Raw genomic sequence first — 22,161 nt, forward strand, 5'->3', positions numbered from 1 at the left:
ATGCTTTGTTGATATAGTTGAAAAGAAAAGAGTAGACACAGTTTCTGTTATCAAGGAATTTAAAATCATAGTTCTCTGGCACAGAAAGGATCTTCAGGATATATATCACAGCAATCTGTGGGCCGGATATGGCTTCGTTGTGTTTAGTTCAGTCCACATGGTTGGGGTTTGGGTTTTGCTAGAATTCACATTTAGAAGTCAGGAGATCTCATACAGAAATCTTCTTACTTCGTCTGAAAACTCAAATCTGTCAGTATTGTGCTCCCATTCTGACATGACAACAACAGATAGAGCTAAGTTGCAGTGGTCTCCTTTAAACAGCGCATTTGCTTTCCACATATTGAGTCCCAAGTGTCCGTGGCCACATATTACGGCACTTGTGTTGTTTCCTTATAGTAAAGAAGGAAAATAAATGTACCATATACCCTTTGTCTATCGAGTGCCAAAGTGCAAAATGACCAAGAAACCAAGCAATTCTTGGGCCCACCCAGTTTCATTTATTTACTTAACCTGCTGTTTCTGTTTTACATTTTATAAACTAGAAAATTAAAATGCCCATGAAAGTGAAGTAATCTATGTAAGTTCACCTTTATATCATTGCCTACTTCTTAAAGTGACATAGCTATCAGGTATACCAACCATTCCTCTACATTAGTTATACTACCCATACCTCTACATCTCTCAAAAGCTGCTTTTTCACAAAACAATTTCTGATCTCAGAGTGAGACCCCCTTCCCCTCCACCCTCAGATCTCCTTAGCAATTTAAATTTATAAATTTCACAGAGAAAAAGAGAGAGGTACTCATTAGCCATTCACAAGAAGCCAAGAAACATAATGTACAAAGCTAATTACAACTGCATATGGAGAGAGTTGCATTCATTTTGAAGGAATGAAGGCATGATCGAAGAGAAGCCTTAGAAAGTGTCACAGAGATTAATTTTTAGCAAGGTTTTGAATAGAAGAAACATTATGTGCCAGGAATTTGGAGTTTATCCATAAGGCACAAAGAGAAATGTACATTTGTTTGGACAAAGTAAAGAATACTAGTGGAGATGGGCCTACCAGGAAATAAATGTGTGTATTTATTAAAGGGAGTAACAGAAAAGAAATGGAATATGGGGACACTCAGGCAGATTCCCCAAATCCACATATACAACCTTTCTTCTTCTGTCACAATTTTTACATCACAATGTATGCATTGTGTGGGGTAAGGGGCATCATTTGTGAAGGTAGCCACCTTGTACATGTTACCTTGTTAAAAACAAAAGAGCAGCAACATGTTTAGAGTGATGTCTATAGATAGATCATTGCTGTTTAAGGAAAATTCAGGCAAGGGGGCAAAAAAGATCAATATGACCAACTAGAAGACTATTAAGGAGAACTTTGTATATGAATTATGGATGTAAGAATTAGAAAAAAAGATGATCATGTTCAGAACTTTAGCTTTTTTACAATTATAATAGAAAAGAAAACTCTAAGAGTAATGAATCAATGGTATCCTACAAAAAGAGAGGCACCAAAAATACCATGAAATATTATATTTAAAAATTCACACATATAGGTAGTTACAATATGTAAACACAGACTTCTTTTTATTTATCTAAAAGAAAACATATGATGGAAAAGATAAATATTTAAATAACACATTTTTTCTACTTTTCACCACTATCACAGGGCCTGAAATTTTGTGACTAACAAATGCGTAGAAACAATAACCTAAATTGTGCTATCTTCTAGCCTCAAACAATAATTCATATATGGCATTCCTTGTATGCTCTTTGTAAGTGGGAAGTAGACGTGTATTTAAATTTGCATAATGCCTTTGGAGTCTTTAGGGAACGAGTTACACAGTCCTTACAAAGACACAAGGGAACGATTTGTCCTTAAGTACTTTGCAATTATCCAGCTGGCCACAGGCCATGTGACTCTTGCTTAGTTACAAAACTTCTGGCAGGTACAGTTTGTTATGAGGAGTATTCCCTTGAGAGTCTTGGATTTAAAAAAAAAATAGTGTTTCATGTGTTTATTTTTGTAGATCAAGGAAAATTTTTTTTAATTGTTATTATACTTTAACTTCTAGGGAACGTGTGCACAGTGTGCAGGTTTGTTACATATGTATACATGTGCCATGTTGGTGTGCTGCACCCATTACTCGTCATTTACAGTAGGTATAGCTCCTAATGCTATCCCTACCGCGTATCCCCACCCCATGACAGGCCCCACTGTGTGATGTTTCCCTTCCTGTGTCCAGTTGCTGTCATTGTTCAGTTCCCACCTATGAGTGAGAACATGTGGCATTTGGATTTTTGTCCTTGCAATAGTTTGCTCAGAATGATGGTTTCCAGCTTCATCCACATCCCTACAAAGGACATGAACTCATTCTTTTTTATGGCTGCATAGTATTCCATGGTGTCTATGTGCCACATTTTCTTAATCCAGTCTGTCACTGATGGACATTTGGGTTGGTTCCAAGTCTTTGCTATTGTGAATAGTGCCACAATAAATCTACGTGTGCATGTGTCTTTATAGCAGCATGACTTATAATCCTTTGGGCATATACCCAGTAATGGGATGGCTGGGTCAAATGGTATTTCTAGTTCTAGATCAGATCAAGGAAAATTTTTGTATCCTTTAAAAATTTTTGTCTCTCTCAGTCCAATTGACAAACTAAGTAACTAGAGAGAGAAAAATTTTAATGAGGAAAAAGAAATCTAATATCCTAAAGTTCAGTAACAGGCTATTACCTGTGTCTATCTGAGAGAGTGACTAGTATACTAGTAATCTTTAAGAGCAAAATATTAACATATTCTACTCCTTATTAAACACTGCCTCTGTGACGGAGGAGCATACTCTTTTGATAAATATATAATTTCATGCTGTTAACAAATTAAGGAATTTATATATATATATATATTCTTTTTTGTTTTTTATTCTCTTTCTTGGTCTCTTTAAGCCTAATATGAGCATATGTACTGTACTAATGAACTAGAATATGTGTAACATTACCATAATGGAAAGTTTAAATTGAAGTCTACCTTTCACACAAAACAAATTTTGTAAGCCCTAGGAAGAAAGGGACTTTATCTATTTCACTGTTGCCTTTCAAAATTATCTTCTCGTAGTGTAGAGGGGTCCCCAATAAGAATGTGTTCTTCAATGTGTTCCCCCCATCTGTGCATGTCTTCTACAGAAGGAGTTTTAAATAGATATGATTAAATCAAAAGAAATTATCTTCTCGTGAAGAAAATTCATTGATTATCTCTCAATTATTCATGAAGCATCCACTAAGTGTCAGGAACTGATTTAGGTGCTGTTGATGTTGCAATGAACAAAACAAAGACCCCGCTGTCATAGAGCATATGGTGTAGTGCATTAACATGAAGACAGAAAACAACAATTAACTAAATGAAGATGAAATGTTGCCGGTGGAGATACAGGCAACATATGATAAGCAGATAGTGATAGCAGAGGTGGTGCTATCTTAGATGTCGTGGTCAGACACAATGCCTCTGAGAAATCGTATTTGTTCAGGGACCTGAAAGGAATCAGAGAGTCAGCCACAAGCATATCTATATAGAGCATTTCAGGCAGAGTAGACCTCTCTGCACCAAAGACCTAAGGATAGAGCATGCATGATGGGCATGAGAAAGATGGAGGAGGCCAAGGGAATGGACTAGGGTGGGAGGTGGAGACAGATGGGGCTGAGGTAGCTGGGGCTGCTCATGCAGGGACAGAATCTGGCTGGGTTAGATCATTGGTGGGGAGTTTGTGAAATGAAATGAGGGCTTAATATCTAAGTACAGAAAAAATAATGTGAAATGTAAGATGTGATCTGATTTCACTATAATCTTTAGCCTATAATGATGAACTGGCTCACTTCTCTTTTCCCTCTCATTCATACTCAACCTATTTTTAAAATATTTTATTTTATTTTAAGTTCCAGGATACATGTGCAGGACATGTAGATTTGATACATACATAAACATGTGCCCTGGTAGTTGGCTGCACCTATCAACCCATCACCTAGGTATTAGGTCGCACATGTATTAGCTATTTATCCTCATCATACTCAACCTATTTTTGACTATTAGACACTCCAGAGGTATGTATGTGCAATTTAAAAAAAAAAATCAATCCAAACATTTAATACTTTGATAAAACCTCAATAATAGAGACATCTCCCCTTTTGCTGTAACTTCATTGTATTGATTGTGCTAACCTCTTGAAATTCAACAGCATTGCTCCCATCAGGATGATAAAACACAATGATGGTAATTTGGCTAATTTTTCAAGTCTCATCAGTGCATCACCCAGTCAATGAAAAGTGATATGAAGTCTCTGCTAAAAATAGTCCATGATTCTTATGACTCCAAATCTGCTGGCTTAAATTTTTCAAGGTAAGTGAATTAGAATGTCAGCAAGATTAATAGAATAGGTAGCAATTACATTTTTACTTTCTAAATTTCCCTATTATGGTAAGCTCTAAATGAATGAACTATACCCTAAAATTCCATGTACACTCAGTGCCTAGTGGCAGGCAATGATCAAGTGCTTACAGGATGTGACTAAGATGCTAGACTTACCAAGAATGAGGCATTGGATAAATCTCTAAACTATTCTAAGTCACTGTGAAGGGTGAAGGGTTTGAACAAGAGCCCTGTCCAGTTGGAAAATGCGATTATCCTGGAATTGAGTACCAAATATGATATAGATAAGTAATGTCCAATTTCAGGAAGGGAAACTAGAATTGATTTTAATAGAAACAGTTTGCAATTTGCCCAATTTTCCTTCACAGGTAGGGTCTCTCTCTCTCTCTCTCTCTCTCTGTGTGTGTGTGTGTGTGTGTGTAGAAGCAAACTTGCTAGACCCCTAATCACCAAAGAATCCCCACATTTTTATGTCAAGGTTTACATATTAATATAAAATTACCCAAATGGAGGAAACATTTAAACCTCTGAAGGTTTAAAAAAGAGGGAAATGGATGATGAAGAAAGCCATCCTAGGACTGCCAGCTTCAAAGTGGGAAGCTCAAGGTAATGCTGTTTAAGCATTACTTTTGTTATTATTAATATTTTAAAACATAGTTAATTCTTAAAACAATTTCATCTCTGTCTTCTTTCCATTTAGATTCCAAGCTCCTCAAAAGCTGTGCCTCAGATTACTTAATGCATATTTATATGTAACATGAATTAACTAACAAACACATAGAGAAGTACAGAGGTTTTCATAAATACATAATAAAGTATCTCAGTCAATGAATCATAAATACTTGCATATATTTCAGAAGGTTATCTCCTTATAAAGACAGTGTCGGGGCTCAGAATGCTACACCCCAAAATAAGGCTCTTTAGCATATACATATGTGTGTGCATATGAGTATATACATACTCATACATACATATATATATATGTGGAAAATTCTTACTTAAAGCCATATTGTCTTGAAACAAGAGTGGAAAGTGAGAAACTACAATAGATCCATCATTGGAATAAGTGGTCAGTCATTTTGGCAAACTCGGTCTCAGCTTGATCCTTAGAGACCCATGAAGCTGTTAAAAACAACTCACACTAACGACCTAGCTGAATAATGGGAGTATGCAAGGGAGAACAAACGTTATGCTCCAAGAGTATAGGGCACTCTGAATTCTCTGCGTATAAAAGCTTCTTTTCATTGGAATTCAAGAGAAAGAAAAAAAACCCTTCCCTCTCTGTGCTTTTGAAGGGTTTACATCACTGCTTCTCACATTCCAGTAATTTAGCAGAAACAGCTGTTCTGCTGTCCCAGGCAAGAAGCCATGAACTGCATTCCAAAGAATATGCTCCATGCTGTTATTATTTATTAATTAATGCTATAGCTCCTGCCTCATAACAAATGAATATTTGTGAAAAATTCTAAAAAGAAAGAAAAATCATTTATTTTCCCTGTTTCCTGAATGCAAAGCGATACCCTGATTTTATATCCTTATCCTCTAAATGGATTGTGACATTATTCTATTTTTCAAATACATTCACTAAGCTCTTTTCTTGTTTTGGTAGATTTTGATCAGGAAAAAATTATCATTAAGACTGCCTCAGGCTAGGCACCATAGCTCACGCCTATAAACCCAACATCTGAGGAGGCAAAGTGGGGAGATAGCTTGAGCACAGGAGTTAGAGATCAGCCCGCATAACACAGTGAGACCCTGTCTCTACAAGAAATAAAAATAAAAAATAAATTAGCTGGGCGCAGTAGCATTTGCCTGTAGTCCCAGCTACTAGAAAGGCTGAGGTGGAAAAATGGCTTGAGACCAGGAGTTCAAGCCTGCAGTGAGCTGTGACTGCACCACTATATATTCCAGCCTTGGGCAACAGAGACAGACCCCATACAAAAAAAAAAAGAAAAAAACGAACAAACAAAAACAACAAACTGCTTCATAAGTAAAAGAAGAGAATCTTCTTCGACTGTCAAAAATATTCACATTTTAAAATAGTGAAAATTAGAAATATTTTGCATATAACTTTTTAAAACGATAAGCATTTAACAAAATTTCTGCACAGCTGCTGTCAATCATGAAAAGTCTAACCAGTTACCCAGGACTTCCAAATCATAACAAGACCTATGTATCTTTCACATAATAAAAAATATCTAATCTTTGACGTTTGCCCCTTGTCTATATAGTTGCACTATGTTTATTAGATAATAGGTAATTCCTTCCTAGCTTAAGTTTAAAAAAAAAAAAAAAACCAATGTAAACATATTCAGATTATTTAGAAATACATACACTATTTTTCTGGATCTTTATAAAAAATAATTTGACTACTTCAGATTTTAAATGAGTGACCTAACTCATCTAGCAAACAGAAAAATGAGAGCTTTTCCCCTAAAACATAATGAAGGTTCAAAACCAGATTCTGGGAAGTACTGAAATTTTGTTGATTACCATTATAATTTTCTCATGTACAGATGGTATTTTTAATTGCTCAAAGTGATTGTTAATCTGTGTTCATAAACCATTTACCTCAATGGATTGAATCCATTCTTTCAAAAATATCTATAAACTAATACAAACCAAAAAAAACAAAAAAAAAAGTTGTATTTACTTATTAGTCAAAAACAAATACAATTTTTTCTGGAATATTTTGTGTGTGTTTTATTATACCTGATTTATTTCTGTCCATATGCTCAAAGGCTATCCAAAAGCAAATAACAACATTTAACTGAAAGTATTTTGCTTAGAAGAATTGACTTGTATATGCCTAGGGCAAACTTTAAATACAAAAAAAGTTATGCTCACAATTCTATTTACAAGTGTGGTCAGAAAACACGCTCTGTGTTTCTATTTCATCCTATGTGTAGTGACAGAGAATTGGGAAGAACTTTTAATTAAATATTATTGAGAAGTATAAAAATGTTAATGGGATATTTTAAAATGTTAAAAACCACTGGCAGATTATTAACTAGCCTTTTTATACATATAACCTGAACATACCTATATCTTTACATGTAAGTATGTACACACCCCTTTTATTGTGACCTTAAATAAAAGCATTAAAATCTTATCATAAAATGCTCAAAAAAGGATGTTGCATAGTTGTTCTCCTCAAATGGTTAATTTGGGGAGGGATCCAATATTTGAGGAGATTCAGCTTTACCTTAGAATTATGTGTCAAATGAGATAAAAAGTATACTGGATGATCACAGAGGATTATAGAATTAACACAAGAAATTGATATTGTTGCAAGAATCAGCAACCTTTCAGAAGCAGTAAGTCAAGTCTGTTTACTCATATCTCAAGGAATTAAAAGTGAAAGAATGACACCACCTGCAAATCAACCCTTCAAGAAGATCTGAAGGATGTTGTTACATCCCTTGGCTGAAGCATGATCAAAAACAACCAAGAGAAACACCGCCCATGCTCAGGTTTCTGTGCCTCTGCAGGATGACAGGAGGAGAAACCATGCAGGTGCTAGAATTGGTATATTCTTTAGAGTTTTGCTTTTGGTTGATCCTGGCTATACCCTGAAAAGTCATGTCACATACCGTATTTGGCAAAAGTGCAAACAGATGCTAACCTTCAGTCTAAACTCTAGATTTCTGAACTAGCAAGCTGTCAAATAGTAAAGAAGATTTAATTTATCTTCCATTTACATAGCTTTTCTCCTAAGAGAGTATGACCAACTCCTATGACATTGATTCTTTACACAATGGTTCCTTTGAGATTTTGCTACCAAAGTAAAATCATTCATTTTAATTGTAAGCTGGTGTTTTGATTGATGGTCAAAGACTAATATCTCTCAAAATATGGCCCTTACTCCATGATAGACTTAATTTCAAATTTTCTCCAAGTCACAACCACTAGCTTTGTAAAATGACTTCCTGTCAAGTTGCCTGTGTTTTATATCATTAATTTCAGCCAGTTGCCTCAGGCTACAGAACAGTGGTTTGTCAGTTTAAACACACAGACATCAAGACTGACTGACAACTAAAGCTCTTTAAAAATCTAATGCACTAAACATTTCATCTTGTTATTTTTCAAGGGAAATATAATCGAAAATTGTGATGAATTCCCATTGCTTTCACACGTTACTTTGAACTTTCTTTTTTGTATCTCATTAAGTTCACAAAAGGAGTTCTTCAGCAGTCTTTTGCTCTTACACCCACCACATCCAATTATTCAGAAAATGAATGTTTTCAATATCAGAGGATCAAGTATGATGGGTTATTTGACACTAAAATAAAGGTAAGGAGAAAAAGCTTTTCAGAGCAATTGGTATGAATCCCATTGCATCACGTACCATTGGGCTCAGAGTGCCTACTTAATAGAAACCTCCATAAGAATTACATGCTGCAGCTGAAGTTCTACCTTCACTCGCCAAGTTTTTCTAATCCATTTTCAAGTGCACTTAAAACAAGTGTCACATTAAAAATCTATACAAAATTCTGCGTGTGAATGATAGATGCAAATCCAAGGTTTGGATGGAACCCAAATAATATGGGTTTCCAAAAGATTTATAGTTGCAGCATACTTCACAAAGGGCGAGTCAGTTGACTAAATTATAGAGTCTGCAGAAAATGTATGATAGTTCTCATTTCTGCAATGTTGGTTTAGCTTTTCCTGTTTATGACAGGCCAAAGTAGAGGCTTCAGTCTTGCAGAACAACTTCTTCAAAGAAAAAATATCAAAGACATGCATGGAGCACTCTGGGCTTCATCTTTTTTTTTTTTTTAATTAAAAAAAATTCTGTAGAGCTTATATCATCAACCACAAGGTTCACAAAATAGATAAGTGGCCAAGTCAGAGTTTCTACACACACAAGACATTTTTTGAAAGTGAAACATGTTTTTGGGAAAATTAAGCTATATAATGTACTCAAGGGATATAAAACAATTTTCATATGTAACTCAATAAAACTCAAAGATAAACTCTTGCACAGAAAATACAGCAACATACATAAGAGGTCAAAGATTAGCTACCAAGCTTCTTGAAATAACTTTAAATTAAATTAAGAACTGTTTATTCACTGTAGGTGTTTATAACATTTTTACTTGGGTATACCACATTTCTAAGTGTATATTGCATAAAAATGAAGTGAAGGGGATAGTAGATGATAGTGGTAATTCACCTTCGCCTGCTGAAGAAGGGATTCAGGCCAGGGTATGGAGAAGTGACCCCTCAAGCACTCCAAGCTGATGGGAGGTAGGGCAGTCAAGGATAACCCATGCTCCTCAGCCTCAGCCTCAGAGGGCAGGGGATAACAGCAGCAGCAAAGTGGCTTCTTCACATCTTCTTGTCCTCAGTAGCTCTCTACAGCCTTTCCAGTAGAATGTGTCTCTACAAACCAGAATCAAGCTTCCTTTCTGCACCCCTGCCTTGGATTCATTTCCCTATTGTCTATTTTCATTCCTTTGTGTCTTGAAGGTAGCTCTTTAAAAAACGACAAAACTTATGTTGGGGGAGATGGGTTAACATTCTTGTCACAAGAGGTGAAGGGAGATATTACACAATCAACTTATGCCTTCATCAGCTTTTTAGCCCTATGCAAGGCTAAGGTTGCAGTTCAGTGAAGAATGTGAGACCTAGAGAAGAGCATCCCTGGAGCAGAGAAGAGATGGCAGGAGGGCTCAGAGTGGAAAGGATAGTTGCCAAAAATATGTGATGATTTTGCATTATAGCAAAACTGTCTTGCATCAATATTTGGCGCACATGCACAAACTGCCAAGCAGAAACTTGGCGAGTGAAGGACCTATAAAAGTTTGTGCCTCCAGAGTACTGAAAGTGTCCATAAATGATTCTACGGGCCACATATTAGATTAAGTGTATACTTTTCTAAGGCCTTTTCAGTCTCTGCCTATTTTCTCCCAATGACAGGAAACTTGCCCTCTACTAGGAAATTTGAAAAAAACAGGTCAGGTGCAGTGGCTCATGTCTGTAATCCCAACAGTTTGGGAGGCCAAATTGGGAGCATGGTTTGAACCCAGGAATCTGATGTTGCAGTAAGCTATGAGCAAGCCACTGCACTCCAGCCTGAGCAACAGAGTGAGACCTTATCTCAAGAAAAAAAAATTTTTTTGAAAAAAAAAAAAAGCCACATGAGAATTTTCTCTAATGAGTCTCTCAAATGGTCTTCTATCTTTCTTTCTGAAAAAGTTGGTGTATGTTCTGCCAATATTGCCTTTTAATGACCACATCATTATCTCCTTCATTAATCATTTTCTGGTCTCCCCAAATGTGCTATTTACTATTCATCAAACCTTGAGCAAAGCCTCTTAAATTTATGCTGAATTTTTTTCAACCCTTCAGGAAATAAATGAGCAAAAATTCATGTAAGTAGAAAACATGATGAGACAAAATATACCACAATTGAGAATTCAAAATCTATAAGGTTTTTATACTACTTTTAAATTACCTTGAGAAATGGCACCATATGTAACAATAATCATTAGACCATGAAGTTTGCATGGAAAATGGAACATGCTTCAATGTCATCCTATGACCCATATATTTTTTATTATTCATTAAGTTGAATTAAGGGCAGTAAGCAAAAAGGAAAACTAATACTAATATTTTGAATGGCCTCATGAACATATTAAGTCATAACACTTAGTTCAACAATTGAAGATTCGGTAGGCAGGGCATAGAGAGTTGCAAGGTAGATGTTCTTTAAGTTTGGACATACGGTCAGGAAAGCAAGACCCTTTGAAATGTCCTAATCACACTATTTAAAAATTGTCATACTACTTATTCAGGGTGCTAAATCTATTCTCATTCTTAATCATAACCTTGAAGATTAGGTATTATTATATCTTCTCACAGATAGGAGAAAATGAGGTTAGGGATTTGCCCAAAGTTAGCCACTATTATGTGCCAGGGTTATTTCTAACAATATCTTTAAACCTGCTCTGTAAGCAATAGATAAAAAGCTATATGATCCACATCTATATAGACAATGTCTCCCAAATCCAGTAGATGAGACTGTTGGCTCCTATATATTAAGAACACTACATGACTGATACAGAACTAAATGCTTTATATGTACTTTCTCACTATCTTTACAATAACTTGGAGAAAGATGGAGTTTGAGAAAGATAGTACATCCCTAGATACGCTGACAAAAAAAAAAAAAAAAAAAGATTCTGGGCCAGCAAAGCTGTGGATGAAATCATAGACCATGAACACATCCAATAGAAAAGCTTACCCTAAACAAACCAACCAGTATCCTTCAGAACAAAGCACAATGGTTTTAAGAGCTGGCTCTGTAGGTAGATCCGCATTCGAATTTTTACTCTGAGACTTAATAGACATGGTAGTCACGCAACCTTGGGTGAGTTTTTCAACCTCACTCTGCCTCAGTGTCCTAACCTGTAGAATGGGAATAATAATAGAATCCTCCTAGGGTTATCACAAGTCATAGCACCTTCATACGGTTATCATAAAACTTGAGTGAGTTAACAGTGAAATTCTTACAACAGTGCCTAGTCCATACTTAATTATCAAAACATGTTGGCTTTTTTATCTTTTAGACTATGAGCTGCTTGATCTTTATTGATTGCCCAGCCATCCTAGGGAATCTTCAAAGATTTTCTGTTTTATTTTTCATTTCCATTTTATTTTTCACTTCATTTTGGGGTCTCCATAAAATAACATGCAACAGACAGGGAATGCTACTTATAGTCCATGCCCGATGCAAACCCATATTCAGCCAACCTAAAACCAACTCTCTGGGCTCTAGTGCTCAACCTGTTAAAAATATGTAGTTATTTTAATTCCTTAAATTGAATCAAATTCCACATACAAGATTGGAATGAAACAGTTGCACAACCTTTTTCCCTCACTCAAAAGTTTAGGGCCTAAAACCAGAAAAAAATGCTGATTTTAAGTTCCACTAAGATGGTGATTTATGAAATCCTTAAACTAAATATTTTAAATACTTTTTGGAATAGGACAAAGCAGATATTTAGTAAACACAGAGGCTTTTGACTTTAAGACTAACTCCTGACCATTTCAACGTTTTGAGTGTATGTTTGAGGGGAAAAAAAATGTTCGAAACCACAATAGACCAAACATAAAGACAGTTTTAAAACAGTTTAAAAATATAATGTAAAGTTACCTTTAAGAAAAGCCACTGGCAAGGAAACACATATATGTTTTATGTCTCTTTATTTAGCAACTATAGATATATATAATGTTTGCAACAAGATGTTAAAAGTAGTTAACTCTGGGAGATTTTTAACTATTTGTTTTGTGCTTTCTAAACTGCCTACATTTTAGATAAGTATGAAGTACTATTATAATTAGAAAAATAGAGCTATTTTCACTTTGGAAAAGACATAAATACCAATAATATATATACCAAAAATAATATTATAATTTTTAGAGTCCCTCAAGTTTCTGCTCTGTGACAGAAATATGAAATGATACTTTTCCTTTTAAAATTATCAATGTATGATAACCTTGAGAACCCTTGAGCCAGATGGAAATGATCTTTGACTAGGTAGGAACTATGAAATCAAAACACCTGGAAAAACAGGCTGCTAAATTACCACCCTGGTTCTGTAGATTACATACTCTGAACTAATCATAAACTAGAGTGCAGTTCATTGGGGCTATCAATTCCTTTCCAAAGTATGGGATTCCTGCCTTATGCTAGCTAGGATCACTTTAAAATACCACTGAGATAAACAATGTCTTTCACTTATGAATTCCAACTGATTACAGGGAAACTTTAAAGTCCTAGCAACACTGTTGCTATAGCAATGCAACCTGATTAGATATTCTTAGCAACCAGCCACAACTCACGCCCACAGAGCCCCTTCACTTATTCTAAGAAGAATAATGTTGACATTCCAATTTCTAAAATATACAGATCTCAGTGATAGGCATATGGATGAGAGGCCTGTGAGATCTAATGGAATAGCACGCTCATGAACGATGCACCCAGGTCTTGAATATGTCATATATGTATTTAATAAACACATATAAAAGTAGGTTCTGTATGGCTAGAAATTAAAGAAGGATTTCATTTGACTCTTGGAGTACATGTAAATAATGGCAGAATCCTTTAATTGTATATTGTTATAGCTAAAATTTTACACACTTCTCAAATTGCGTATTTTTTCTGCTGAATTAACAGATATAGTGATAAAATTATACATTTGCAACGAACAGCAATGATTTGACATCTTGACTCTAAAGCTTTGATAAAAACTGGTGTCTCACTTGAAACACTGCAGGCACTAGCCATAGAAAGGGTATGGTTAATTAAGAGGGTATACAGCAGACATGTGGCCTTGATATCACAAATGCTTAAACCAGAGTTGATATAAGAAACTGAGTTTATTCTCTGAAAGGAAAAATCTATCACATTCTCAACAGGATAAGCTGTGAAGACTAGATTCTGGAGTTATTCCTAGGCAAATTTTAATCAGGAAGGTCAGATGCATGACCAAATCAATGACAGCACAGAAAAGACAATTACAGCTCAGAAATCTGTCAACATGGCCCATGGTTCTGTAATTAAATAAAGGATGCTTTTCTATAACCCCAGGTCCTGAATCATTCTGTTTTGATAGGGAATAAAAACCAATTACCTTCTCCTCCTTCCTCTGAACGGCTGCATTTTAGTGGTAAATAATCCAATCTCTATATACATGCAGTTTCTGTTATAAATGGAGGATCAAGTGGAAAGGCATGAAAGCGAAAAACAACCAGGGCCAAAGATCATGATGTTGTTGTTGTTGCTTTTAAACACGATACAATTTGAGCCTTAGACATGGTATTATGAGAATAATTACCCTCAACTCAGCTATAGAATTAGGAAACCCTTCTGAGAGGATTCTTATTTTTTAAATATAAAATAAAGCTTCTATGTAAGAAATATGCATAAAATTGTTTGCACAATGCTTACCTAACAATTGAATGTGAAGGGTGGCAGACTATGCCACCCCAAAATATGCCACCTTGGCATAAAGAATTATTTTGAGCTAAAGGCATTTAAAAAAACAGAAAGTGCAAGAAGGATCCCCATTTTTGTTCCTAAAAGCAGGAGATAAAATACCAATATGTAAGATGTCATCTCTATACCGGAAGAAAATTGACATCCTTGTCACCAGAGACAGGGAGTCAAGACCCAGAAAAATCTGGACAAACCAACCTTGTTAAACTATCCCTTATTTTTTAGTTACCTTTTCACAATTAACTACTCTAGGCCAAATTCTTTTGTCTTGTCACATTTTCACAATCCACTACTCTCTGTCCAGTTCTGTATATAAGCATTCAACTCTAACTGCTTCTTTGGGTCTTCCTTTCCTTAGGAGAGCTCCCATGTCACATAAAAGTCACATTAAATAAATTTGTATGCTTTTCCCCTGTTAATCTGCCTTAAGTCAGTTTAATTCTCAGGCCCAAAGAACTCTTAAGAGAGCAGAGATAAAATTTCACCTCCCCTACAAATATATCCTAAAAAAATGATCACTAATGTCCACAAATATATGGCTAGAAGAACATTTATCCTAGCTTAAACATTTTATCTCACCTGAATAACCTAAATGAAAACAATATAGATATATAAAAATGTGACATTAGCTAAATTGATTATGCTGTTTTGTATTATGAAATACAGCTCCACCATCCCCTTACTACGATCTTGAATTCCAAAACATGCAGAAAATCAAAAGTTTACATGTAACTTATTTACCAGCAAAACTTTTTCTGACCAGGACTCATTTGACACCAAAACCTAAGCTGAAGTGAAGCTAGTCATAGTCATTTTCTCACACAGTGTGATTATTCTTGTTCCACTAGAGGTATATTAATGTGTTTGATTACGGATTGCTGCCCTGCTGCCTCAGACACTGCTGAAAATGTTACCTAATGTATGTATTTAACCATGTTTCAAAGGTTCAAAAAATTCTAAGCTATCTATTACCACAGAGTTTTATATGAAGAATTGTGACATTTATATCTAGTGGGAAAGAAGACAGGTTAAAAACTGTGTACACCTGGCATTCTCTACCTAAAATACTCTGTTTGGGTATGGATTTATAAATCTCCTGAATTGGTTCCATCTACCATGTCTAAAGAGGACTCCTCCTTAGGCTCTCCATCACACCAGGCTGTTCATTTCCTTGCTAGCACTTGTCACAACCTTGATGGTCTCATTTGTTTCTTCATTTGCATATCTAATGACTGTTTTCCCCAACTAGGATGTCAGAGGGCAGGGTCCTTAACTGTCTTGTTCACTTCAGTGTTCCCAGCATCTAGTGCAATGTCAGGTGCATAGTCTACACTCAGTATGTATTTGTTGAATAAATAAATGGATGAATAAGTAAACAAATGAGGTTTTTAAAACATATACACATTAAAATATTTTTAATCCAATATTACATTTTGATAGGACTAGAGGTAACTCTTTTTTCATTTGGGCTTGTCTCTATGTTTGAAATGTTCTATGAGGGAAATATATTGGTTTTGTAGTAGAGAGAACAATTTTTAAGTGGATAGTGATTAAATTGATTGACATCACACCAAACACTTCTCTCAGGGTACTTATATTTACAAAATTATACAATCTTACTGATATCAAGAATTTCTTCAAATAAGAATCACACAATACAGTTCCCTCAAAAAGAGAAACCAGGCAAAATAAAAGCAAAAGGTAAAAGCCCCAGAAGTGGTTTCACATTTTCTTCAATTTTTTCACCCTTTGCCATGTGAGGATTATTCTCTTACTTGTTAACTTCTACCTAATTCCCAAACTAAAGTACTGGCATATTATACCACAAGCACGTGTGTGTGTGTGTGTGTGTGTGTGTGTGTGTGTGTGTGTGTGTACTCTCTCAATAATGGGGCCTTAGGAAACACAGAATCTAAAACCTTTGGGTTCATTAATGAAGATACGGTGAGAATTAAAAGCACATCCCTACTCCATAAAGATAAAACATTTTTCAAATATACAGTTAAGTATTTCCAAACTTGATTTACCACAGCACCGAGTTACTCTGCATTACTTTACAGAAGACTCATACAGTCAAATGTTAAGAAATGCAAATCCTTTCCCAAGCCACTTATCATCAGGAGTGGTCTAACGCTGAGCCAGAGAATATGCCCTGTGGGTCCTCTGACCCAATTGAAGTCTCCAGAATCATGGGATGTTCACGATCGGGAAATAGAGGATAAACATGTTTTTAAAAGGCAGGTTAGTTACTTTATGAAAAACCTTCTCACTATATTTTTCTTCGATCTCCAGACGTATTTCAGGGCTCTAAATTTCCTGGTGTTTGCAGGTTTTTTGCATACTCTATTTTGTACTTAATGTATTTGTTTCAGATTAACAATTGGACCCATTGCCATAAATTTAAAAGTATTTCAACTAAAAAGGTATGGAGAAGGAGAAAATACACAGTGAACACATAAAATTTTAAAATAGTGAATATATATTTAAAACAGTTTTTGAAACTTTTAGGCACTCTGTGGTTTTCAGAATATATTTAAACTAAAGAATAGCATGGATTTGCCATCATTTTGAGGAATCTACTTAATACCACATCCATCTCACTTAGTTCTTGCTCTGATTTCAATAGCATTCTGAAACAAACAGCTCAAAAAACAAAAACCTAAACTGAACAGTGTTCTCTTTTATCTGCATGTGTATAATTTAAAACCTTTGATTCAAGAATGGTGGAAGAACCAGTTCCCGACAGCCTTCCATGGATACTTCTGTGGATAGGTGTGCTGTATTGTAACATGCTGTTTAGGACAAATTGAATTCTTTCTCTGAGGCACTGTGAGTGAAGCAGCTGATCAGCAGCTGCAATATTTTTTGCTTTATCTCCCTGCTCTTCTTTGTTAGCTCTGGTCACTGAGCCCTTTTCCCCAATGAACAGGCTGAGTCTGTGGGACAGCTGGACTGGACTGCTCCTATCCACCACCTAGACATGGAATACAGAATCACAGCCTCTTCTGCCTACCATCAGCAAGGATTGTGTTTACTTTCAGTAATGGAGTGTCTGGGATATTAAATAATAAAATATCCCACAAATTATACAAAATGGAAAATGACCATTTTCCCCCTGTGTCCTCCAAATAGTATTTGGATACATTTATGTTTTACCTTTCTGCAGAAGAATCATCTCACTTTTTAATTCACATATGACACCACATACCAAAGGCTTATTTTAGGAACTCCAGCTTTGCACCAAACATAAGTTAAACTGAAATTCTTATATCATGTATCATATGTTAATTTCATGTAAGTAAATTTCAAAATTTGAGCCTATTGACTTATAATCAGGGGTCACAAATACTCTTCCAAGTAGGAGAATTAAATTGCCTGTGGAAAACCTCCAGTGTGCACTAAAACTAAAATAACATTTCTATTGGCATATCAGAATTCTAGGGCTACACTTGCAAAAGCAAACAGATGGTAATCATGTGAGGCTTTTCTCTAACTACAAATGCAAGACTTATGTACAATAAACTCCACTCAATTGCCTTTAAAAGCTAATAAAGTGTAGCACACAAAGCTTTATATAATGTTTACAGTCCTATGCAGTCAGGAGATCCTGAAATTATAATGCTAGCTTATTTCCATTAAAAATGTAATTCAAAAGAAAAAACTCATTCAATAAAAAAATTGAAAAGTTTAATAAGTTAATGGTGTGGGTACCACTTTTTCCAGGTAAAACTACTGTAAAAGGTAAGAGTCAACACACTACAGGATGGTGGCTCCAAGGAGAAAAGTGTATGCTGTTGTTGAAACTGGAAGATTTCAGAGGAGGTGAACTGGAATGCTTGAGTTCACTAGTTTGGAGTTACACAGTATTCAGAAACAGAATTCTGCGATTTCTGTATATTACATCTTTTTGCTGCCGTATTTCTACCACAACACAACATTGTTTCATACTGTGTTTGCAATCCACTCCATTATTAGTTCTTCTTTTTTGAGAGTAGTCAAGTGCAAGTAGTGAGAAGGCTAATACATGTTTTAATTTTAGTTATGCCTATGCTTGTATAACATGGACTTATTTATTCACTTCTATTTCCTTCTGTTTTTAAATCTTAATTGTAGTTTAAGGTACAAATTTCCTTACCATCAGTAAATTCTGTATGTATATTCACTGTTTAGCAATCGAAGTCTTAAATTTAATGTGATGTGGTTCTAAGTCATATTTTCTCACATCAAAGTCTTTCAAGAGCTTTTTCTCTTCTGTAAGTAATAGTTTTATTCTGAGATAGGGAGAATAAAATACTTCCTATGAAGCACATGGGAAAAAAAACATACTCTGATGCCCTTAGAACATTGTATTTGGGTATCCTGTAATGGAACTGCTGATTATATACAGTTTCTGAGTGTAGTTGTCAGGCAAGGATAAATCTTTGGGCGCTCTGTGACCAGAACCACACTTAGCCACCTGCTCCTCCAGGACAGCACAGCGTGTGGCCATATGTGTGAAAACGCCATTCTGAAAAGCTGAAAGCTTACTCTTTTCCCCAGAGGACAAGATGAAGGTCAAAATATTATACTAACTGCTGCACAAAATACTCAAATCGGGCAACTCCATGTATTACATATTTTATCCATTTTTATTATAAGTTAAAATAAGTAACATTTGAGCAAAGTATGAACCCCCCGCAAAAAAAAACTGATTTTTTAAAAAATATATCGCTGTTTTGGAAAAGCAATGGATGCCATATCGATGATTTAAGACCATTTACTTTCTCAGGTGGAATAAAATGTTAGCTTTTTGGTTTCAAAAACGAGGATAAGAAGAGTAACCATTTTCCTTGTTCTAAATTTTCTGCTAATTGTTAACAATTTTTAAAGCATAAAATTTTCGGAGAAATGTGTTAGTCAGGTTCATAATGGATTCATGACAAAGTCCTACATGTTTGAAACCAAATGCAAGGAGATACATTGCCCCACCATGAGGCAGGATGAGGAAAAGGGAAAAGATAACACTAGACCAAAAGATGCTGAAATGAAGATGTTTTTAAGCAAAAATTTATTTAATTTTTAATTTAAAATTGTATTGCTATTTCTAAGTACATTAACCCAGTTACAAATAAATCTGTGAATTAAATAATATGTAAAATTGCTGGATCAAAGAATATGTGTATTTGTAACTTCAATAGGTATTGCCAAATTGCCCTGTAGAAATCCTGTGCCCATTTATACTCTTACCAACAGTCTATGAGAAAAGAGTGTTTCTCCACATTTTCTAACAAAAGTTATTACCAAGACTTCTTATGTTTGCTAATCTGAAAGATAAATAATGATAGCTCAATGTATTTAAACTTGTTCTTCTCCTGTGAGTGAAGTTGTGCCTCCTTTCACATGTTGAAGAGGCACTTATATTTCCTTTCCCGTTAACTATTTTCTCATCTCTTTCACTTATTTTTATTGGTTCATCAGTCTTTGCCTTATTGAAAGTGGGAGCTTTTCCCTCCTTTTATGGATATATAATAATTTACATATTTATGATGTAGATGTGTTTGTTACATATGTTGAATGTGTAATGATCAAGTCAGGTTGTTTGGGCTATCCATCTTCTCAACTGTTTATCATTTTTATGTGTTGTATGATTTCAAGTCCTTTCTTCTAGTTACTTAGAAATAGTTACTTTGAAATATACAGAATATTGTTGTGAAGAATAGTCTCCCTATGTGTTAGTCCATTCTGTGTTGCTATAAAGGAACACCTGAGAATGGTAATTTATAAAGAAAAAAGGTTTATTTGGCTCACAGTTGGTCTGCAGGCTGTATGCGAGGCATGGTACTGGTACACCAGAGCATCTGCTTCTGGTGAGGGCCTCAGGAAGCTTACAATCATAGTGGAAAGTGAAGGGGAGTCAGCATGTCATGTAGCAAAAGAGGGAGCAAGAGGGAAGAGGGGGAGGTGCCAGGCACTTTTAAACAACCAGATCTTGCATGAACTCATAAAGTGAGAACTCACTCATTACTGTGGGGAGAGCACCAAGACATTCATGAGAGGTCTACCACCACGACCCAAATGCCTCCCACTAGGCCCACCTCCAACACCGCAGATCACATTTCAATATGCGATTTGGAGGGGACACACATTCAAATAATATTACCCTAGTCTGTTATCAAACATTAAAATGTATTTCTTCTATCTAACTGTATGTTTGTACCCATAACCACTCTGTCTTCATCCTTTCTCCTCGCTACCCACCCCTCACAAGCTCTGGTATCTATTATTCTATTATCTATGTCCATGAGATCAACTGTTTTAGCTCCTACATATGAGTGAGGACATGTGGTATTTGTCTTTTTGTGCCTGACGTATTTCACTTAACCTAATGACCTCCAGTTCTGTCCATGCTGCAGCAAACAGCAAATACTCTTTTTATGGCTAAGTAGTATTCTACTGATTATATATATCACATTTTCTTTATCCATTCTTTCCTTGATGGGCACTTAGGCTGATTCCAAATCTTTGCTATTGTAAATACTGCTGTGATAAATATGCAGTGTGGGTACCCCTTTGATATACTGATTTTTTTTTCCTTTGGATGCATACCCAATGGTGGAATTGCTGGGTCATAGAGTAGTTCTATGTTTAGGTTTTTGAGAAATGTGAGCTTTTTATAAATTAGGTAAATTAGCCCTGTCTATGATACAGTTGCAAATATTTCTCCCTGATTTCTTGATTACTTCTTAACTTTATTTATGTTGATCTTTGCATGATGCAGAAATTCTTGATTCATATGTAGTTGAATTCATCAGTCTTCTTTCTTATGGCTTATTGTTTTCATGCCTTAGTTAGAAAGCATTTACTCACTTCAAGGTTATAAAAAGATTCTCTTATGGCTTATTAAAGTACAGTCATGTGCCACATGATGACATTTCAGTCAACGACGGACCGTATATATGGCAGTGGTCTTAAAGGTATAATGGAGCTGAAAAATTCCTATAACCTCGTGATGTCACAGCTGTGCATTATGTCATAGCACAACACATTACTCATGTGTTTGTGGTGATGCTGATGTAGACAAACCTGCATTGCCAGTTGTATGAAATCATAGCATCTACAATTAGGTACAGTACAAAAAACTTGATAATAAACTACTATGTAACTGTACCATATTTATGTATTTACTGTACCATACTTTTGATTCTCATTTTAGAGTATTCCCCATCACTTATAGAAAAAGAAGTTAACTGTAAAATAGCTTCAGACAGGTCTGTCAGGAGGTATTCTAGAAGAAGGCGTTGTTATCATAGGAGATGACAGCTCCATGTGTGTTACTGCCCCTGAAGACCTTCCAGTGGGACAAGATGTGGAGGCGGAAGGCAGCTATGTTGATGATCCTAATATTATGTAGGGCGAGGTTACTGTGGGTGTTTGGGTCTTTGTTTAAGAAAAAAAAATCAAAAACAACAAAAATAATTTTTTAAATAGAAAATAGTTTATAGAATTAGGATATAAAGAAAACAAAATGTATAATTGTACAATGAATCTGTGTTTTAAGCTAAATATTATTATAAAAGAGTCTAAAAGTTTTAAAAAAACAAAAAGTTTATAAAGTCAGAAAGTTACAGTAAGCTAAGGTTAACTTACTATTGAAGAAAGAAAAGCTCTTCAATATACATGTAGTGTAGCCTAAGTGCACAGTGTTTGTGAAGTCTACATTAGTGTACAATAATGTTCTAGGCCTCCAC

The 22,161-nt window shown here is 35.3% G+C and overlaps 1 protein-coding gene across 1 annotated transcript in view; it reads right to left on the reverse strand.

Annotated features, from left to right (window-relative positions):
• ANK2 (ankyrin 2, neuronal) overlaps positions 1–22,161 on the reverse strand; it is a 602,309-nt gene that overhangs the window by 358,908 nt on the left and 221,240 nt on the right. The gene's annotated exons all lie outside the window — the stretch shown is intronic.

This window comes from Mandrillus leucophaeus, unplaced genomic scaffold (assembly GCF_000951045.1).
Source record: "Mandrillus leucophaeus isolate KB7577 unplaced genomic scaffold, Mleu.le_1.0 Scaffold535, whole genome shotgun sequence".
NCBI classification, from domain to species: Eukaryota; Metazoa; Chordata; class Mammalia; order Primates; family Cercopithecidae; genus Mandrillus; species Mandrillus leucophaeus.